Genomic DNA, 22,563 nt, shown 5'->3' with positions numbered 1-22,563 from the left:
GTTGATAAGCAAACACAGATGGGTTCAGAAATTTTTTAAAAAGATTTTTCTGGGCAGCCCCGGTGGCTCAGTGGTTTTAGCGTTGCCTACAGATCGGGGTGTGACCTGGAGACCTGGGATCGAGTCCCACGTCAGGCTCCTGGCGTGGAGCCTGCTTCTCCCTCTGCCTGTGTCTCTGTCTTTCTCTCTCTCTCTCTCTCTCCTCTCTGTGTATTCTCATGAATAAATAAAATCTTTAAAAAAAAAAAAAAAAGATTTTTCTGAGGAAGAGAAAGAAAACAAGAACACAGGAGTGAGGGGATGGGCAAAAGGAGAAGCCGGCACCCCGCTGACCAGGGAGCCCAATGGGGGCTTCCAGGACCATAAGATCATGACCTGAGCCAAAAGCAGATATTTAACCACTTAAACCTCCCAGGCACTCCTCAAACTATTCTTATGGATCAATTCAAATCTAAGTCTGCATAGCCAACAGAAATTGGGCCTATGCTCAAAGCTTAGCATTAGGTAAACAGGAGGAAATAAAAAGGTAAACAGGGTATTCTAAGATCCAGAAAATTGACAAGTAGCAAAATCTTTGTTTCAAGCCTATCAAAGTTATCCTTCCATTAGGCATCTAAGAATGAGAACTTCTTCCTTTCCACAATCCCTATTATCTCTATTCTTTTTTTTTTTTGCCATTCATCTTCTTTTCCCCAACTGTCCTTGTTTATAAAGCCTATTTTGTTTTTATCAACTCCAATCATTTTTAAAAAAGATTTAAGCGGAGTGCTTGGCTGGCTCAGTCGGTGGAACATATGACTTTTAATCTCCGGGTTGTAATTTTGAGCTCCATGTTGGGTGTAGAGCTTACTTTTGAAAAACATGTAAAAATTAAGGATTCCATTTTAAAAAGTCAAAACATATATTTGGGCTGGCTCAGTTGGAAGAGTCTACGACTCGATCTAGGGATCTTGAGTTTGAGCCCCACATTGGATGCAGAGATTACTGAAAATAAATAAACTTAAAAGATTCAAGCTTGTTGGTCCAAACTTTTTTACTTTGCACTCTCTTCTTGAGAGAATGCTTTCATATAATTCTTAATACCTAAGGATATACTGTGGACTCCTTGGATAAGAATAAAAATAATAATTCTTCTGTAAATTTTCAAATGTTTAACAGCCATTTTGTTAAATATATTTATGATAACAACATACTGTGGATTACAATGAAATATATTTTGGAGCTCAGCAGTCAACATCTCCCTTTAAATAATCCATAGTTACTAAATTATTTGTTGTTCCTTTAAAAATTACCCAGATCTGGGACACCTGGGCTGCCCTTGGCAGGGTGTGGTCCTGGAGTCCTGGGATCGAGTCCCACAATGGGCTCCCTGCATGGAGCCTGTTTCTCCCTCTGCCTGTATCTCTGCCTCTCTCTCTGTGTCTCTCAAGAATAAATAAAATCTTAAAAAAAAAAAAAAATTTACCCAGATCTGAGCTATATGCCTCTTGGATTTAAACACAGTTCAAACCTTGACTTCTCTAAAAAGCATTCACTGAACCCAAGATAAATGTTTTTCAACAGATATAAAAATATAAATAAAACCATGAACTTAAATCTTTATAAAGCATTATAAAATGGAGGGACGTGTGGGTGGCTCAGAGGTTGAGCTTCTGCCTTCGGCTCAAGGCAGGATCCTGGAGTCCTGACTCCCTACAGGGAGCCTGCTTCTCCCTCTGCCTAGGTCTCTGCCTCTGTCTCTCATGAATAAATAAATAAAAATTTAAAAAAAGAAAAAATATAACATAACATGGGGGGGGGGGGGGAACAGCAGTAATGGCTGCTAAGGCCCAAGTTTATCAAAGTTTATAAAACCCAGACAGCAGACTGAGTCAGCAGGGGTTTGGGTTGTTTATTCATTTGCAGTGTTTTGTGTTTAAGCAAACAAAATCTTTTTACTCATATGTAAAATTTTCAATCCCTTTTTTTTAACCAGACACAAACTGCCTTTAAAGTTATGTGTTAATAATGGAAGAATTGTAAAATGTACTATTAAATAGTCTATTATTATTAAAAAGTAAATAAAAGACTGACACTTATACTGTTTAAATTCCTCCTCCAAAATTCTTCCAGGCAATGGACAGAAAGAATAACTTATGCTCATGTAGTGCCATGAGCAGGGTATGGCAAAAGTCAAATGCTTAAAAGAAAACTCAGGACTTGAGGGGCACCTGGGTGGTAGCTCAGTTGACAAAGTGTCTGCCTTAGGCTCAGGTCATGATCTTGGGGTCCTGGGATCCAGCCCCCCATTGGCTCCCTGCTCAACAGGGAACCTGCCTCTCCCTCTGCCTCTCCCACTACCCCCTGCTTGTGCTCTATCTTTATGTCAAATATATAATTTTTTTAAAGAATAAAAATTAAAAAATAAAATCATAATACCAAATTCATTTTTAGTGAACATATAACAGATCATTAACTGAGTTAAAAACAATTCAACGTTATTAGGGCAATGAAAAAGGGAAGTTTAGGGGTGCCCAGCCTTCAGGGTCAGAACAGTGTGCAACTCTTGATCTCAGGGTTGTGAGTTTTAAACCCCACACTAGGGGTAGAGATTACTTAAAAATAAAATCTTTAGGGATGCCTGGTGGCTCAGCAGTTAAGCACCTGCCTTCAGCTCAGGGCGGGATCCTGGAGTCCTGGGATGAGTCCTGCATCACGTTCCTTGCATGGAGCCTGCTTCTCCCTCTGCCTGTTTCTCTGCCTCTCTCTCTGTGTCTCTCATGAATAATAGAATCTTTAAAAAATAATAATAATAAACTTAAAAAAAAGGTAAGCAGTGTCCAAGAGAAATTATTGCACACCACTAATATAATTTTAAATTTTCTACTAGCCACATTAAGAAAAAGTAACAAAAGGGAATTAGTTTTATTTAACCCAATACATCCAAAATATTATCAATTTAACATGTAATTATTTTTTAAGCTACTAATGAGATACTTTGTAATCTTTTTTGTACTAAGTATTCACATATAGCACATATCTCAATTCAGACTAGCCACATTTCTTTTTTTTTTTTTAAAGATTTTATTCATTTATGTATTTAATTAATTTATTTTTTTAGAGGGAGCACAAGCAGAGGGAGGGGTAGAGAGAGAACCTCAGCAGACTCTGTGCTGAGCACAGAGCCCAACGTGGGGCTCGATCTCACAAGCCTAAGATCATGACCTAAGCCAAAATCAAGAGTCATATATTTAACTGACTGAGCCACCTATGTGCCCCAGACTGGCCACATTTCAAGTGCTCAACAGCCACTGGTAGGCTCATGGGTACCATATTGGACAACACAGGTCTAAGAAATGCCTTGAAAAGAACAGGCATATAGCTACCTTAAACCAAGAAATTAAGTACAATAATCTGAAAGGATCCATAATCAAAAGCAATATATATACACAATATCATAATTTTGATAAGATTTTTGATCCCAGTACAAGAGAACTTTCTGAAAGGGAATCAAAAGAAAACTGATTAGAGGATATGTGCCTTCAGAGAAAAGAGTGCAAAGAAATTTAAAAAATAAACTATTAAGTTCTTTCTTGTCCACCAATCTCTAAGCTTTTTAATTTATCTAAGCTTCTTTATACACAACTGCTCCAGAAATTACCATAATTTTCCCCACAACTGTACACATCATTTCTTTTTCACCTATTTGTATCATTTCCCCTTTTACTATCATATTCAGTATTATTCTATTGGAAACTCTATTTACAAAAGTAAAACCAACTCATATCCCAGAATTAAGAACGGGTTTCAGGATATGTAAAAAGAAAGTTTTGAGTATAAAATGCTAATTCAAATAGAGCCAAAAGTTAAGAAATATAACACTTCCACCTGAAAGTAAGAAAAGACAAAAAGGGCAGGGGTAGACAGGCCATTGAATTTGGCAGAGGATGAGGGAAAGCAAATGCTGCTAAAGAACATTAGTGGTAGTAGTGAAGTAACAGCAGACCTCTATTAAGAAAGGGTGGTCCAGGGACAATCGGGTAGCTCAATGTTTGAGCATCTACCTTTGGCTCAGGTCATGATCCTGTGGTCCTGGGATCGAGTCCTGAATCAGGCTCCCTGCAGGGAGCCTATTTCTCCCTCTGCCTATCTCTCTGTGCCTCTCTTGAATAAATAAATAAATAATTTTTTAAAAGAGGGTGGGTGGGCCACTCTTCCATTCAAAGCAACTTTCTGAAATAGTAACCAACTCAGACCTTCTCTTTCCAAGTTCTTCAGGGATATAGATGTCAAGTAGTTCTCTGTGTAGGGTTGAAAAAAGGATGGTTAGTGGGGCACCTGGGTAGCTCAGTCAGCTAAGTGTCTGACTTTGACTCAGGCTGTGATCTTGGGGTCCTGGGATCATGCCCAGCACTCAGCAAGGAGTCTGCTAGTCCCTCCCCCTCTCCCTCTGCACCTCCCCCAACTTGTGCAGGCGTACTCTCTCTCTCAAATAAATAAAATCTTAAAAATAAAAAGAGGGGTGATGCCTGGGTGGCTCAGTGGTTGAGCATCTGCCTTTGGCTCAGGGCATGATCGCAGGTCCTGGGATGGAGTCCCTCATCGGGCTCCCCAGGGAAGTCTGCTTCTCCCTCTCCCTATGTCTTTGCCTCTCTGTCTCTTTGTGTGTCTCTCATGAATAAATAAAATCTTTAAAAAAAAAAAAAAAAAGGTAGAGCCAAGAATTTCCTGATGGAATAAATGTGTGAGAGCAAGAGAGTCAAGAATGACACCAAGGTTTCTGGCCTGAGCAACTGAAAGCTGCCAACATTTGGAAGCAGGTAAGGGAGAGCAGAATTGGGAAGGAAGGGAATGAATTCTATTTTGGACATGGTGAGTTTGAGATATTTAACAGTCATTCCAGTGAAGATAGGGAACTACATATACAAATCTGGAGTTAAGGAGAGTAGTCTGAGCTAGAGAAATAAACTTAAGACTTATCAACATTTAGAAGCTATTCAAAGGCCCACCCCGAAAGAAGGAGGAGGAGGAGGAGGAGGAGGAGGAGGAGGAGAGGAAGGAAGAAGGAAGAAGGAGAAATTCAAAGCCATGAAACTAGCAGAGATCACCAAGGGAGTAAGGGTAAATAGGCAAGATAATCAAGTACTGAGCCCTGGGATATTCCACTGTTTAGAGGTAGGCAAAGAGGAGAATCTAACAAGAAAGGCAAAGGAGAAGCATCCAGTAAGTTTTAAGGAAAACCAAGGGAATACGGTATCCTAAAAGGTAAATGAAACAAGTGTATCAAAGAGGAAGGAGAAAAAAACTTGTCAAACGTAGATTGATTACATAATACAAAAAAAAAGGACTCCTAGATTTACCACTGTCATTCTTAGGAGACGAGACCTAAACAAAAACAATCTCGGTACAGTGATGGTAGGAGCCAAAGCCTGACTAGAACGGGCTTCAGAGAAAACATGATAAAATAACCAGAACAAGTACATTTAGACAATGCTTTAAGGGGTTCTGCAGCAATGGAAAGAGAGAAGAACAAAGGAAGATATTTTTATGAGGATAAAAATTATAGCATGTTTTCACATTGATAGGAATGATCCAGAAAAGAAGGAAAAATTAATGATCTGAATAGAGGGGGGAGAATTGCTTAGAGCAATGTTCAGAAAGAAGGCAAAGTCTGTGAGTCAGACCACCAGGTACACAGATGCAGTGGTGGAGTCTGTAAATGTTCTGACGGCTTCTATTTTTTCAACAGAATAGGAAGCAAGTCCATTAACTGACAGTGAATACAAAGAGGAAAGCTGGGAGTCTGAGAAGGCAAGGGTATAACAAAGTCATCTGGGAGAGGGAAAAATGAATGGACTAAAGAAATAGACTATGACTGCCAGACAATATTAAGGGCCACCTGAGGTTTCTTACTATGAATTTAAAGTGAGAGTGCTCATCGTAGGTATTTTCTTCAGTCACTTTTAGCCACACAGGTGCAGACATGAACTACTCAAGAGAATCTGACTTAACGAGAGTTTATATTGGGCCAAGTAAGTATGAAGAAGTAAAAAAAATAAAAAAAAATAAAGGCAAAAGAAAAGAGGGCATATGAAAGAAAATGAATACAATGATCAATCACTAGGTAATGAATGTATAATAGGTAAAAAGACAGAAAATCCAGAGGGCAAAGACAGTCCGTGGACTGGAGGTCCTAATGACAGTCAAAGGTTGTTGTGTTAAGGTCCTAGGTAGAATGAGCTGAAAAGACAGATGGCAGAGGGGGGTTGCATGAATTGAAAATCATAAAAGGGTTCAAGTTATTGGTAATAGGTGTTAAGGTACAACCATGGAGTGAGTGACTGAGATGAGGTGGTGAGCAAAATCTTTAAAGAGTTTAGAGAAAGCCACAGTAGAAGGATCAGAGATGGTATATGTCGAAATTATGAAGAATTAAAAGAGACATAATATCAGCAAGGATAATAATGAGCCAGGAGCAATAATAGTCAAGAAAATAGAAGGCATAATCCAGGGTGCAGTAGATGACAGTAAACAACGGTTTATGGACAACATAACCCGTTAACAGACAAGTTTCAGGGAGGGGAGGAAAATGGAACGCATCTGCCCCATTTTCAGGCTCAGTGGAACCAGGTCCCCTCTTCAACTCCTATTCAATGGAGGTCATAATTAGTGCATGGGACTCCCCACAGACCTTTGATGATGGCATACAAGAAAAAAATGAAAACTTTAATAGGCAACATGTAAGAGGAATGCAAGGGAAGCACTGTTTTCAGAAAAGTAGAGAAAATGTTCAGGTAAAAAAACGATACAAGAAATTTTGCTGATATGGAGAAGAATGAAAAGACAGGAAATGTTGAGAATCCTGGGGGGATTAAAGTGTGAGACTAGCAGAGACTGACATAAAAAGGGATAACGGATATAATGAGATTAGTCCTGACTACTTCAGGCAAGTATAGTGTCAAGGCTGTGAATGCTGGAGGGAGAAATGCTATGTAAGAAGGTCTTTGTCAAAAGAAGACAACAGGCAGGCTTAGTCTCTGTGCAAAAAGGGCTTCCCCTTCATCCCTAACGATGGCTTCCAAGGAAACTATAATATACTTGTAAGGATGCAGAATTCTTAAAAACTAATAAAGAGGTTAGAACAGTACCTAGTATCTAATAAGCACTTGAAGGTAACCATTTATTAGCTAATCAAGTGTAAAATATAATTATCGTAGCAAAAAAGGATATCATCTCACATTTTTCTCTCCTCAGCTAAATGGATTTCCCCAGTAAATGCCAAGAAAACTACTACCAAAAAGGACTCTTTTCAGAAAGGAGAGGAAATATTCGACATTAACTTCTACGTAGTGTTCACAAATTTCAGAAAGCCCACCTCAATGGCAGAATTCAGTTCAGCAAGCATACACTGAGCACCTACTACTATGTACCAAATACTATTCCCAGAACCTGGGATATATCAGGGAACAAACATCCCTACCCGAGTAGATGGAGATCAGCAACAAATAGTGTAGGTATAGAATAAATGAATTATAGGATATGTATGAAAATATTATAGAAAAAAACAAAATAATGCAAATATTAAGGGAGAAGAGCCTGAGTTCTAACTGTAAATAAATAGGGTAGGCCTTACTGAAAAGGAGATCATTTGAGCAAAGGTCTGAAGGAGTTGAGGTAGCTATGGGGGTATCTGGAAAAGTGTTTTTCGGGCAAAGAGAAGAGCCAGAGCAAAGGTTCTAAGGCCTTTCCATTTAGTTCTTGCCATTACTTGGCAATAATTTCATTAATTTCTTTATTTTCTTTTCCATGTGAACCTCCAATCCCACTCTCCACCTCAATAGTGAGTGATAACAGCTAACATTTATAAAACATTTACCAGCTACGGAGCATTGTTCCAAGTGTTTTTAAACAGATAAAAAAGGGACAAGTTACACCTGGGGGGCTCAGTGGTTGAGTGTCTGCCTTCGCCTCAGGGCGTGATCCTGGAGTCCCAGGATCAAGTCCCACATTGAGCTCCATTCATGGAGCCTTCTTCTCCCTCTGCCTAGGTCTCTGCCTCTGTGTGCGTGTGTCTCTTGTAAATAAATAAATAAAATCTTTAAAAAAAAGATAAAATAACTTAATCCTTAGCACAGATCTATGAAATATAACACTGCCTCCATGTTACAAGGGAGAGGTACACAATTAGCAAGTGTCAAGAGTCCTGAAGCAGCATGTGTAGTTACTCTTCTCTACTATAAAACAACACTCAGTACAAACTGCCTCAAGTTTTCTTCTAATAAATAGAATCCCTCATAGTACACATTCAATTACTATGAAAGCTTTTATAATTTGTCTGCCTGTCATTTTTACAGTCATTTTCTAGATTAAATCGTCACCTAAAGTCTGCACTTACATCTTCCTTATCCTTTTCCCCAAATCTGGTTTACATTCGTAGACTAGTGAAATTGCTTTAATATGGTTCTTGATCATCATAAGCCAAAGGGCTTTCTCTATTTTCATTCTCCTTAAATGTTGTATTGGACTATGCCACTTTCTTTTCTTCTTACAATACAAATGATACTGTATTGGATCTTCCTAGTCCTCATCTTTGTGATTTCTCTCTACTGGAAAATCTCTTTGTTTTCCAAAACTTAAACTTTTCTATCTACCTTCTACTTCTCCAATTATTGCTTTAATAACACTTTTCACTTTGACTCCTTAAATACAGAGGTCTCAAAAGTTTAATTTGGGTCTTTTGTGTTTCTCTCATTACCTCACAGACTCCCTTAAGATTCATTCATCTGATAAACATTTATTGAGCACTTACTATCTATGAGGCACTGTCTGGGCTATTAAAGTAGATCAGTGAACAGAACAGACCAAAACAACAACAGCAACAACAACAAACACTCTGTCCACATAAAATCAAATAATTCTGTGCTACCAAGGACACCCAAAAACCATCTTCCCCTAAATACAATTTTAAGCACCTCACTCTCCTAATGTAAAAAAAAAAAAAAAAAGAGAGAGAGAGAGAGAGAACCTTGCCATGATTGCCCTCTTAACAACCACATCTAAATTTCTCTGCCTCAGTTCAAAACACTCCATAATCATTTTTATCACATCTATCCAGTGTCATTTTCTAATACTCCCTGATTCAAAGAATTCTAGGCAGGCCAGTCCTTTGATTATCCCCTCAAACACATTACTTTTATTTCCAGCTTATCAAATAACTACTAAAAACAAATGTCTAGTACCTAAACATTAAAAGATGTCTTTAGGGATCCCTGGGTGGCGCAACGGTTTGGCACCTGCCTTTGGCCCAGGGCGCGATCCTGGAGACCCAGGATCGAATCCCACGTCGGGCTCCCGGTGCATGGAGCCTGCTTCTCCCTCTGCCTATGTCTCTGCCTCTCTCTCTCTCTGTGACTATCATAAATAAATAAAAAAAATTTAAAAAAATTAAAAGATGTCTTTAATAAAAAAAATAAGTCTTCAAAAATGAATGTTTTCTGAATCTTTCAAAATGTATAATAATAGCAGACACTTATACAGCATTTGCTACATACTGAACATTATTCCAAGGACTCTACATATATTATGTCATTTATTCTACTGATAATCCACATCTTCATCCTACAAATGAGGAAGTTGAGGCCCAACAGGTAACTTACTTTCAGTCTGACAAGTAGTAGATGGTAGAGCCAAGATTTACATTTAGGCAGTCTTGCTTCATAGTATACTGCATACTCCCAGTAGCAGCAATAAATAAAAATAGGGAGAATTCAAAGGGCTTGCACAGAAAATGAGAGGCTATTAAAAACTATGTTCAACTACGGAAAATCATTTAAGTTAGTCCTGTGCTTCAAATACTGAAGAAAATATTTCTTTAATATCATGTCAAGTTTTAAAAATTGTAGAATAGTACATAATAAAAAATACAATCTGTAAACAGACACATCATGTATTATTCAGAGTTCACCAAAGCTGCTGAAAATATTCACCAGGCATGACAAAAGAATATATGGTGACACATGACTAATGTTCTTTTGTTAGAATGACTGTATTAAAGTATTTTACTGTCATGCTTGCTTCCATCAGGATCAAAATAGATTTGAATACAATGCAGGGAAGAGAGGTCTCTACCTTAAAAAGAGACTACTAGCTTTATTATTTGGAAGCAAAAGTCACTTCTAGGACTGTCCAGTATGACAGAAAAGAGTTTAATAGAAGTAAGAAATCTCAAAAAGTACCACCAACCATCAACTTAAGGAGGTACTCTTTAGCCTATCATTAACTCCATGGCTACCAAAGGACCTTTTAAAACGTTCCTAAGGACTCATTTGGTAAATTCATGAAGCTATTTTATAACTGAATTCATAAAATTAAAAATAAAAGGCAGAGAACTTTTCATAAAATAATCTTAGAATATTACATCACTAACATATAAGCAGATGAGGAGTATCATACCTATCCTTCTCTTTCCTGTTTCCCCTTTCCTCATGGCAGAGAAAAGACTTAATTCATTAGGTTTCAACTTATAAAGGTTAAAATGAACAAGGCTGGACAAGGATGCTAGTTTGACTTGGAAAAGGCTAAAGTCTGTAGCCTTCCCAACTTGTAATTATAGTCTAACTTAGAAAAAAAAAAAAAAAAAAAAAAAACAATCCCAGGGTGCCTAGGTGGTATGGCTGGTTAAGTGTCCAACTCTTGGTTTCAGCTCAGGTCGTGATCTCAGGGTTGTGATATTAAGCCCCATGTCAGGCTCCATGCTGGGAGTGAAGCCTGCTTGGCTCTCCCTCTCCCTCTGCCCCTTCCTCACCATGCTCATTCTCCCTCTCTCTCCTCTCTCAAATAAATCTTTAAACAAAAAGGGACGCCTGGGTGGCTGAGTGGTTGAATGTCTGCCTTCGGCTCAGGGCGTAATCCCGGGGTCCTGGGATGGAGTCCCACTTTCGGCTCCCTGCGAGGAGCCTGCTTCTCCATCTAAGTCTCTCCCTCTGTGTGTCTCTCATGAATAAAGAAATGAAATCTTTAAAAATAAATAAACAATAAAGCTGAAGTGTGTAACCAAAGGCAGCAAAGGAGCTACTGCCATCAATGCTTTAGGCAAAAATGCACAGTTGCCATTGTTAGAATCTGAAGTCTTCTCACTTTATTTTCTGCCTCCCCTCCCCTTTCCTGGGTTTACAATGCACCTACCCTCCTGGCCACCCAAGGCAACCCCAAAGCCACTCACAAAATCAGCTCCTTCTTAAGAACTGAATGAAAAAGCAGCAAACCTCTAATAATAAGAGATTTATTTAAGTTTTTAAAATCTAAGAGAGATTTTTTGGAGCAAGGAACCATTTTCTCCCCACTACCACCATTATAAATGGCTCCACACTCCAAAGGACTAAATTAAAATTTCTTGGGAAAAGACTAGATTGGCAGCTACACTGAAGATATTCTCAATGCTATGCTATGTATTTGATACTTCCCTCCCACATACACTGGTGGCAATGAGAAAGATATATAATCCTCAAGATTCTCCTCCATGAAGGGACCTCAATTCAATCTTAAATCCAAAATTAACACATTAAACCCCTTGATAGTGGGACACCTGGGTGGCTCAGTGGTTAAGTGTCTGCCTTTGGCTCAGGTTGTGATCCCGTGATCCCGGAGTCCTGGGATTAAGTCCAGCATCACGCTTCCAGAAGGGAGCTTGCTTCTCCCTCTGCTTGTATCTCTGCCTCTCTCTGTGTCTCTCATCAATAAATAAACTCTTTAAAAAAAAATTAGGAATAAAAAAAAATACCCCCCCCCACCGTAAACCCCCAAGAAGGCAATAGCTTTCCATTCTAGTGACCACATTAGAAAGCACACATGGCCAGCTAAATAAAGTAATAAGTAAAAAAATGTCAAAAATAGCTCTGTCACATTACCAGGAGTAAGGAGGTCGTCAGATGGAGAGAATGTTGAAGAAAAACAGACATGTCCCAATATGTACTATGTTGCATCATCATCTGTATCCCTGTCAGTATTTCCTATCCTTATCAATATTTCCTAAGTACCTAAAAGGTCTATGGCATTATTGTAGGTCATACCTTTCATAATACCAGGACCAAAAATGAATGGTAAATAAAAATAAATTTAGTTTTGAAGTTGTTGCAAGCACCCTCAGCTTGAGACGTTTTCAGACTCTGAGAATCCTTAAGATCCACATTCTATATACTATAGAGAATGAATACATGATATTGAAGGAAACAGTAAGAGAATAAATAGCAATACAGTATTATTCATCAACTACTTAAAAAGCCAGAAGCAAGAAATCTACTTCTCCCCCCTGCTTTAAGACAAAATGTAAAATTTTCCTTCACAAAACAAATGCAAAATTTTTGAGAAATACAAAACAGATGAAGAAAGCTGGTTTAATGAAGATTCAACAAAACAAAAAAGCACTTCAAGGGTCTCATAATTTTTTTTTTTTAAGGGTCTCATAATTTAAGAAAAATTCCAAATAAATCACATATGACTGTTTAAACAGATCTATTTCTAATAATACCTTTGCAGAGTATGACAAAATAAAACAAAGAACACATTTTCATTTTATAATGTCCCTACATTCTTTTCTAGCCTGCTGACCTAAACTTACCCATCCTTAAGGGAGCTTGGAGCTGACAATAGTTAGTGCCCTACTTCATCAGAATTTTCTGCCACTTTTTCTGCTCTCATTGGGTCATTATTAAATTTTACAAATATTTAATAATATATATTGGTTATATTCAGATAAAAGTTTCCTAATACTCCTTCTGAACTCATTCACCATAAGATGCAGATGAGGCATAAACTTCTCTTTTATAAGTGAGATATGTTCCATCTCTTAGTATCATGTAATTTCTCTTCCCTTTTTTCTTTTTTTTTTTTTTTGAGAGTGAGAGCTCAAACACAGAGAGTACAGAGGTAGAAAGAGAGAGAATCTCATGAAGCAGACTTCATGCTGAGCGCAGAACTCAACAGAGGGCTTAATCCCAGAACCCTGAGATCAGACACTTAACTGAGCAACCCAGATGCCCCTCTTACAATCATATAATTAAGTCTGTCTTTTATTTTCCAAACTCTCATTCCCCAGTGAAAGAATATCTAAAATTATTTTAAAACACTGGTAGCTATTCTCTACAGAAATTTTTAAGATTTAAGATTGTTACACTGAGTATCATACATCATCACTTCCCTTCTAAAAGCTAGGCCTGGATAATAAATTGAAGTTTGCTATCAAAGATAAATCAACCACATTTCTTCAGTTCTTCATTCTCGAAAACCTTGGTGTCATTTCTGAATGTAAGGGATTGAAAGAGAAGATGGAATCAATTAGCTGCCAAATCCTGTAGTACTTCAACACTAACTTCTCTCGGTGGCCCCTTACCTCAGTGGCCTAGTCATTAATTTTTCAAATTCAACTCGGGACGCCTGGGTGGCTCAGCGGTTGAGTGTCTGCCTTCAGCCCAAGGTGTGATCCTGGAGCCCTGGGATCGAGTCCCACATCGTGCTCCATGCATGGACCCTGCTTCTCTCTCTGCCTGTGTCTCTGCCTCTCTCCCTGTGTCTCTCTGAATAAATAAATAAAATCTTTAAAAAAAGAAATTCCAACTCAATTGTCAGCCCCAAAATATGATGTATCCTACTGAAAAGAAATCTTTCTTTTAAAAAGAAAGCAAAAAAAAAAAATTAAAAAAATAAAAATAAAAAAATAGAAATAAAAAAATAAAAAAAATATAAAAAGCACCGTTAATATGTTATCTCATGCCTCCTGACCAACTCTAATGGTTCCTTACTATTTAATAGTTAGATCAAATTCAACTTGACACTGAATATACTTTTCATAACCCAGCTCTACTGTAGTATACTAACTTATCTAACACCATTCCCAGAAAGTAAGACCTTGTTTCAAGTGGTCAGACTACTTACATCCCTCCAACATCACGCTAGTCACAACGAATGTTTGCTCACATATGGAATGTTCTTCCGGAGATGCTCTCTCCCTTTGCCGATGGTATATATTATTTAATCAAGTTCCACTTTCCCTAGGAAGCCTCACTCCTAGAACTTCAGACTGAAGACATCCCTACACTGAAGTACTAAACTCGACTACGTATACAGCACATTATTTGGATACTGCTTTGGACAGTGCTAGTTATACTATTATGAAAGTTTACCCAATAAGATGATAAACTCTTAAGAGGTTGAGTCATAGCCCAAAAAGTGGATCTATAAGTACTCAAAGACTATTTGATAAGCTGATTATTAATCTTGATAAAAAAATCAAGATATTTTATTATGTCAAGAGAGTTCCAGTACAAATGAAATAATGTGATGATTAGGATTTGCTTCAAAATAATCTAGGTCAAAGAGCAGGGGGATGGGAGATAAAGTAAGTAGAGGTATATGTGAAACCAGATTGGTTATGAGGTGATAATCCTTGAAGCTGAACGACAACTACACAGAAGTTGGTATCAACTTTCATACTTAAGATTTTTCACTTTAGTAAGTTTATTTTTTTTCTAAATACTAATAATCTCTTTACTTCATTTTAAATGACAAAACCAAGATACGTTATAACATTTTCTTTACTCAACAAATATTTAGGTCCCATTTCAGATTAAGAAAAAAATTTCTGGAAAGATCTAATTTGACAGAGAATTTACAGCATCCTAATTCTAAGAATTAATAAAAATAAGGTAAAAAATGTGATCAAAATGGAAAGGGCTCTGTATCAAAGAAATAATTAATCTTACTAAAAGCAAGACTGTGTGTATTTCAAATTTTCATTCAATTACAGCATTCACAAATAGGTCCATCCAAACCTCAGAAAATAAAAAATATCAGGAAAAAAACATAAGCATACAAAAGGTTAAAAAAAATTGCTACAATCAATGTTCAAGAACACAAATCGGCCGGTATTATTTTAGGAAATTCATAATCTGAAGACATCTACTGCCCTCAACAAGGAATGACTTAACAGGTTCTTCAGTAATCAGAAAAATTAGCATTTCTTCTTTATTCCAAAGACTGAAAAACACGCTTAAGAAATTTCAGATATTTGGCTTAATGACAATGTATCTGTTTGTTGCTGTTATGGAATGCTCCACCCTTTTGATATTTCAGCCTATAGCTATTTTTCAAATTTCAATCAGTATTTTCCCCTACAACATCATTCATTAACTTCTTCCAAAAGCAGGAATGCAACACCAGCTACCTTTAAATGTTGGCATTTTATTCTTCTAATTGCACTGTTTGTTTGTTTGTTTTGCCTTGACTTATTTTTTTTCAGGACCGATTTTGGGAATAAAATAGTATGATTATTTTGATTTTCCCTCTCCATACTGTCTCTAAACACTCAAGAGGTAAGACTTTAGTTGCCATAACTAAAAAAAAAAAAATTAGTTTTGAAATGACATGAGACAGACAGACATACAAACAGCAAGATTTATCTTCATAGCAATCTATCATCTCATCACCCAATGCAATTAAAGTTTAAAACAGGACAATACTCTTGTATAAACATAGTAAGAATGAAATCTTCCTCACAAATACAGATATTGGGAATAAAATAAACTCATCCTCAAATTCCCTTGTACTATCCTGAAAATTAACTCTTTATAGTAAGTAAAAGTAATCATTTTTTTGATAGCATCTAAGGTCTCCCTTGCCCTGGAAAAAAAAGTTCTATGGGAACACTAATCTAAAGGAGCAAAACAGTGTTGAAATTTTCTCTTCCATAAACCAATTTCTGATTAAAAAGTAAAAGAATTATACTATGAAAAAGAAATGTGACCAAACCCACTGGATTATATTACTACACTTAAAAAAGTTAATTAACATTTACCACACACTCTTTTCTAATAAAGAAGGCCACATAATAAGATTAAAAACAATTTGGAAAAAATTCTTTCAGAAAACCACTATATATGTGATTAAAAAGTCCCACTTACCGTCTTTTCTTGCATCACTACATGACTGAGTAAATTATGCCATCATTATAATTTGCAAAATCTCAACTACTGAGAAAAAATATTTATTACTATCTTTAAGATACCAGGGGTATTGACACATTTTATATAAGAATGGGCATTTGCAGATTTTTCTTAGTATCTTTGAAGTAACATAAAATTTTTTATATCTCAAAATGTGTTAAGTTTTATCCAATACATGCTACTCCAGTGGGATAAAAACCATTTACAAGTTCCACTTAGATTAAGAAATCCTTTGAGAAAAGTATGTAGTACATTCCAGTTATACTATTTCTAGAACAGTAAAAATCTCTATAACCTATTTCCCCACTGTTTTCCTTTGGAACCAACTGAGCTAAATGTATCTTCCTTTACAAAAAGTCAAGACAGCACCACACTTAATGACAGAAAAACTAACTGAATTTTCAGCAGAGGCTGAAGTTTTCACAAATTAAGACTTTCTATTTCACTTGAATGATCTATAAAAATAATAACATGAGTTGAAATAGATTCAATTGAGTATTACTGCAGGTACAAAATACTTGCACATACACACTAAAATGAAGAATGTAGCTTCACCTTAAAACCAGGAGTAGGGAAGGAAAGGGAAGCCTTCTAAAATCATAGTGCTTAAACAGAAAATATTTTTGTCATTCCCTTAAGTGTTTTAAAATCATTTTAAAAATAAAATTCCCCTAATGAAAGAATTCATCCTTAAGCAACACTTTCTTTTACAAAACAATGAGTTGAAAGTTACTGCTAATGAAGTTGAAGGGCAGTATAAAATTTTCTTTTCCTGCATTTTGTCATTTGATTATAACTGCCTCAACCTAATAAAAGGCTTGTCTATGCAATTTTATGAAAACAAATTTTATATAAGTTAATTTAAAGTAATTCATGTTCAAAAACCTTCCTACAAAAATCACCTATTTGTCTGAAGAATTCAACTACTGAACCTGGCAAAAATTATTCCAATCAAAAAAAATAAAAAATAAAAAAGAAAGAAAGGAAAGAAAAAAAACAAACAAAATCCACCAAAGTATGAAGTTGCAATGCAGATTACATGTAAAAACTTAAACCATACAAAAGTATTTTGAAATTACAGATCCCAATTTCCTATCAAAATGCAAAAAAAAAAAAAAAAAAAAAAAAAAAAAAAAAAAATTTAAATACCTCCTTCAAATGTACTAAAGATCTCAAAGTGAATTCGTTTTGACTTCCAAGTGCTGAAATTAAGAATCTGATGACTGCTGGAGAGAAGTATGGAGTGAAGAAAATTACTTGAGAATGTATTTATTAGTGAGCTAAAGGATCTTTACAAAAGATGTATTGAAATCATTTACACTTTTCTGCCAGAAAAACAGTCTTCTCCTAGAACACACTGCTTACAAATCAGCCAAGTATGACTGCCAAGGTTTCCTAAACCTTGTGTTAGTATTATTTGCAGGTATGAAGTGGAAAGCTTCTTCAGCAGCACATGACAAAAGAAAAGGATATATATTTTTACTTAGAGTTGAAGATCAATTGTATTAAGCATGTTCCTACTAACAGAATAAATATCAGTAATTTTTAAAAGAAAAATCTTGAATTATAACTCAGGACAAGGCTAGCTATATAAACTGCTTACAATTCTCAGAGAGTAGGGATTTATTTAGTCTCCCCAAATTGGGGCTTCGGTGCCTAAAAGTTGTTTTTCTAAACAGCTTTTTTAACCTTGGTTTATATCTGAAAAAGCAGACCATTCATCACAATCCAGTAAATATAGTGCCAAAGGAATATTCCTCAAGTATTACAGGAAAAATTTACAAAAATCACAAGAATAAAGCAACGTGCAAAAGTGATTAAAAGGGTAACTAGGTATGTCTTTCTTCTTGAGGTACTATTACTTTTGCAAACAAGAGGTATACTGCTGCATGAGATTGCTACTATGACTTCAACATTTTTACACGTGTCTTAACACAGCGTCTTATTTATGTCTAAACTTGAAATGTATGTATCTGATCTATGTAATCCCATTTGCCTTCCCAATAATTCTTTATTTCACAGAGCTGTGATTACAGGCTCCTTATACCATTAGTCAGGGCATTTCAATTTCTGCTTTCATCAAAAAACACACATTATTAGCCATCCCTTGTTCCTAGTTTTCCGCTTTTTAATGTAGATACTAATAACAGTGAGTGCCAACAGATGCATGTAAGAGTACAGCTTTGTCATTTCTTCTCCCAGCCCCCTTCTTTTCTGTGGAACAAAAAAATGGGAATTCAGTTTTTGAGGAAAAAAAAATTCCATTTTTCTTTTGCAATTATATCTAATGAGTCTTCAAGAGAAGACCATTCATTCAGATGCCTACCATTCCAGAAATGTCACAAGAGACAACTTCCCAAATCCAACAACCCCTAAGTAAGCCTAATACTGGCTGGAAAGGAAATTTCCACCTGAACCATAAATATGTCATCAATTAAGCCGACCGGCAATAGAACCCATGGAGTCAATGACCAATTTTTAATATGGAAAGGATCTGTAACCCACACAGAAGCACCAGATAATCAGAATCTCCTATTTTCGTGTGGAGCTCACAGATTCATTTGGTTGCAGGCCAGATTTATCTTATTTTGAAATGCCTGGGCTAATATTTGCTGGTATAATCAGAGTTCACATGAAGTGGGGGGGGGGGGGGGAGGAGGTAATTCAGTAGGATGCTTAGCAGCAGAGAGAAGCCGGTCAAAAAATAGAAGGCGGCGGCGGGGGTTGGGAGGGGACAAACAAACAAACAAACAACAAAAAGCCACAAGTCCCAACAGAGCGAATAATCCACAAATAGATCACTGAAAGGGGGAAAAAAAAGAAGAAGAAGAAGAAAAGAAAAGAAAACGCTCCTCTCCCGAGCAGCCTTAATAAAAATGATCTGGACTCCTGACGTTTAACAGTATCCTACCTCACTTAATTCACTTCCCCAACTTGACTTTTCAGGGGGCCAAGACGGGGCATCCCCTTTTTTTTTTTTTTCCTTTCCCCTTTCTGGAAGTGTATGCTGAAAGAATCTGTACAGAAAAGAGGGAAGGAACGGACAATTGCCAAGAAAGCTGTGAAACAGGTGGGTCAGACCGAGCAGCAGCAGCAGCAACAGCAGCATCCAGATACTTAAGGGGCAGCTTTAAAATGACAGATGTGCTTAAAGCAGAGGCTGCACCTCAGAAGGCGCGCCAGTGTAGCAGGCAGAGTAGGGGCGGACTGCAGAGGGGAGGGGGGGCAAAGGCTAACTCTGGGGTGGGAGCGGGGGCAGCAGGAAAAAAAAAAAAACACACACAGCAGGACGAGGGGGGGCGGCACGGGGAGTGGGGACCGGTGAGCGGCAGCGACTCGGGTCGGAGTGCAAGTGATGGCTCCGGGCCGGGGAGGCGGGGGCTCCGGGGCAAGGACGCCAGGCAGAGGGGAGTCCCGAGCCCCGGGATTTGTGCCCTACGGAAGCGCAGGGCGGAGAGCCCCGGACGGGAGTGCGCCTCGGCTCCCCGGCTGGGGACGTCTCGCAGGAGTCGCCGCTGCGCCGCCTCCAGCCCCGCTCCCTCTCCCCGGTGCTAACTGCTGTGGCGTAGAGGGGAGAGCGGGGGGGGGGGGGGGGGGGGCGGCGGGGAGGAGGAAGGCCGAGGAGGAGGAGGAGGGTGAAGGCGAAGCGGGGGGTGGGGAGGAAGGGGGGTGCGGCCTGCACAGTCCCAGCGAAGCCTCCGCGCTCTCGTAGCCGGTCAGCCCCGGGTTTCCCCTAAGCCCAGCCCCGCACAGACTCACCCGCCTGCCTTGCCTCGCTTTCCCCTCAGCCGACTCCACGCGCTGCCGCGTCCTCACGGGAGACCACTGAACGAGCTTCGGGGACACAAAAACTCTTCAGAACCGGGCCTGATTGCTTCCGCGAGTCCGACCTTTACGGCTGAGAGACGGACTCTCAGCTTTCGGTGGGTTCCACAGCCAGACGGGCCACCATCTTACATTAGGGTAAGACTCCTCCGGCCTGCGGTGCGCAGGCGCACGCCGATCCGGCCGGGAGGGGCGGGGGGAGGGGCGGGAGGAGAGGCGGACGGCCGCACCCGCAGCACCCTGGGAGTTGTAGTCCGCGGAGGATGCCCGCCCAGCTGCAAGCCGGGAGTTGCAGTTCTGGCGCCCCCGGGGGCGGACTTGATGCCCGCCTCACGTGGCTGTTCGATTCACCACCACCGCCTTTCTCCGTGTTTTGCTTGGTTCTGCGCCCGCGTGTGAAGCCCCGCTGTCCTGTGGCCGGCGGGCTCCGCCAGCCGCTCGGAGTCCTCGGGGTTTGCTCAGGAATGGGATACCAGAACTCCAAGCGAGCTTCAGCACTTTGGAGGGGAGCCGGCTCGGGCTCCTCTGTGCCCCGCCCCCACCGCAGGTACCTAAGGGGGCGGGGTCGAGGCAGGGGGCGGGTGGGAGGAGCGCGGGGTTTGATCTAGGGTGAGAATTTGCGTCTGGGGCGGCGTCTGTCCGCGGAGAGGGAGCGTTGACTCGTTTCCCGTGTCTGCGCGGGGCCGAGCCAGCAGCACCCGTGGTCCCCGCCTCTTCGTGCATCTCCAGCGAAGAAACATCCCCCCCGGACCGTCCTGTACGGAGATGAGCGAGGGAACGGCGGACCCACGCACTTGCACGAAAAACGTGTTTTCCGATGAGACGCAAATGTGACAACGGTATGCGGACTTCGCTGCAAGTTAGTTCGGTGTTTCACCCGGGGGGCTCCGCGCGTGAGGTTCCCGGACCACTGCGCACATCGGTACATCGCAAAGAACGTGAGAAGGCACCTGCAATCCCCGCAGCCCCTGCGAATCCCTGCGATTGAGGAATGCTCCTCAATCACGAAAATCAAGCCCCAGGTGGCCCTCGCTTGTCTCCTAGAACTCTGCAGAAAGTGGCGCTCGAAGCCCTCCGGTTTGCTTGTTGCGCGTATTCCTCGCCCATTCATGCAACCCATGAGCTCCTCCTGGGTGCCTGGCGCTGTTCAATACCAGGGAAGACGGTGGTGAGTAAAACGCAAAATTCCCTGTGTCTGTTCTAAGAACGCCTGTATCTATTCTAGCTGTGTAGGGGTGAAGGTAAAGGGGGAGGAGGCGATCAATTTTTAAAATATAGTATTGAAATGCGTAGCGTATCGTCACGGATGAAAAATTTTAAAGCAGAAAAGGGAAATAAGGGAGGACGTTGCAATTTTACATATGTGGACCTAATTTCATAAAAAGAACCCTTTCCGTTATTGAAGATGAGAACCGTTGCGTGAAGAACGAAAAGGGTAATCTTAGCCCTCCTCGTCTGTCTAATCCAGTGTTTCTCAATCTTGTTTTGACCCAACACACCTTTTTTTCAAATGACACATACTTTCACAATGTCTCCTCTATTAGACTAAAATGAAATTCGTAGATAATACAGCCTGCATACATGCCGGATTTGGTTTAAATCTAATCTAAAATATAAAAAGTATAAAGAAAGTAATTTATAATACAGTGACTCCTGTTTCAGTATATAAATGTTCAGGCATGACCGTTCTAGGAAATCTAATCAAGTTATAAATCAAGTGTCTGCACTTATAAGTAAAATCCCCACGAATGTGAAAGCCACAACTGACACAGGTTTGGTGCTTTGGCCACCTCTGGTGGACGACACTAATCTGTTCTCGCTGTAGAAACATTCCTAAAATGTTCGCTGTTGAAATTATGTAAAAATAAAAAACAGCTTTGTGTTCATATGTAAAATAGGTCAGCTTTCAGGTGCAGCTAGTTATACACAGGTTTTTCACCTACACCGGGACATTTAAAAGCCAGAGGGACACACAACTTTTCATTGAGGAACAGTCCCGCGTTTTACAATTCTAGGTTCCTGGCCTTTTCTCTTAAAGGCCAGTGATACCTCCTAGAGTATATAACACTAGAAGGCAATACCACCCCTGCTGAGGGTCATGCATTGATGGAGACTAACAGTGAAGAAGTGACATTTCCTGGATCGGTAACTAATTAGTGCCCTCTCATGCCAGCGCTTCTTTTACTGCTCTATATTTGCAAGTTTTCATATATGTGTATGTATATATACACATATACATATTTTATATATATATAATTTCATTTAGATTTATCCATATAACATGTAATTATCATACCATGTTTTTTAAAGATTTTATTTATTTATTCGTAGAGACAGAGAGAGAGAGGCAGAGACACAGGCAGAGGGAGAAGCAGACCCCACGCAGGAGCTCGACGTGGGTCTCAATCCCCGTCTCTGGGATCACGCGCTGGACTGAAGGTGGCGCTAAACCACTGAGCTACCCGGGCTGACCTCTCCTACCATTTTTAAAGTTAATTAACATTGAATTCTGTTACCCAACTTGCTTAATGATTCCTCAGTGAGGGGATATATCATCTATTCATGCAATAAATGTTTTCTACCTTCAAGCATTGTGTTAGGTGCTGGTAGCACAGTAAATCAGAGCTCAGCAAAAGCACTGTATCTGTCCTCATAGAACGTAGGAGGCAGAGATGAAATATTCAGGTATATAAATTTATATGATTATAACTGGTGATGAATACTGTGAAGATACATTTTTTAAAGATTTTATTTATTTATTCAT

At 39.3% G+C, this 22,563-nt stretch overlaps 1 protein-coding gene across 7 annotated transcripts in view; it reads right to left on the bottom strand.

The window, feature by feature from the left end:
- CNOT4 (CCR4-NOT transcription complex subunit 4) overlaps window positions 1-19,983 on the bottom strand; it is a 136,838-nt gene extending 116,855 nt beyond the window's left edge. For 4 of the 7 annotated variants that reach the window (XM_038559459.1, XM_038559460.1, XM_038559461.1 and 1 more), the window contains exon 1: window positions 19,734-19,982. The gene's annotated coding sequence lies outside the window, so the exon portion shown is untranslated. Of the gene's footprint in view, window positions 1-19,733 lie in introns of all 7 variants that reach the window. The other 3 variants (XM_038559457.1, XM_038559456.1, XM_038559458.1) reach the window with 1 other exon arrangement.
- Window positions 19,984-22,563: the final 2,580 nt, after the last annotated feature.

The sequence above is a fragment of the Canis lupus genome, chromosome 16 (genome assembly GCF_011100685.1).
Source record: "Canis lupus familiaris isolate Mischka breed German Shepherd chromosome 16, alternate assembly UU_Cfam_GSD_1.0, whole genome shotgun sequence".
Classification (NCBI taxonomy): Eukaryota; Metazoa; Chordata; class Mammalia; order Carnivora; family Canidae; genus Canis; species Canis lupus.
Note: the sequence above shows the minus strand (reverse complement) of the source record. Positions and strands in the feature narration are given on the sequence as shown.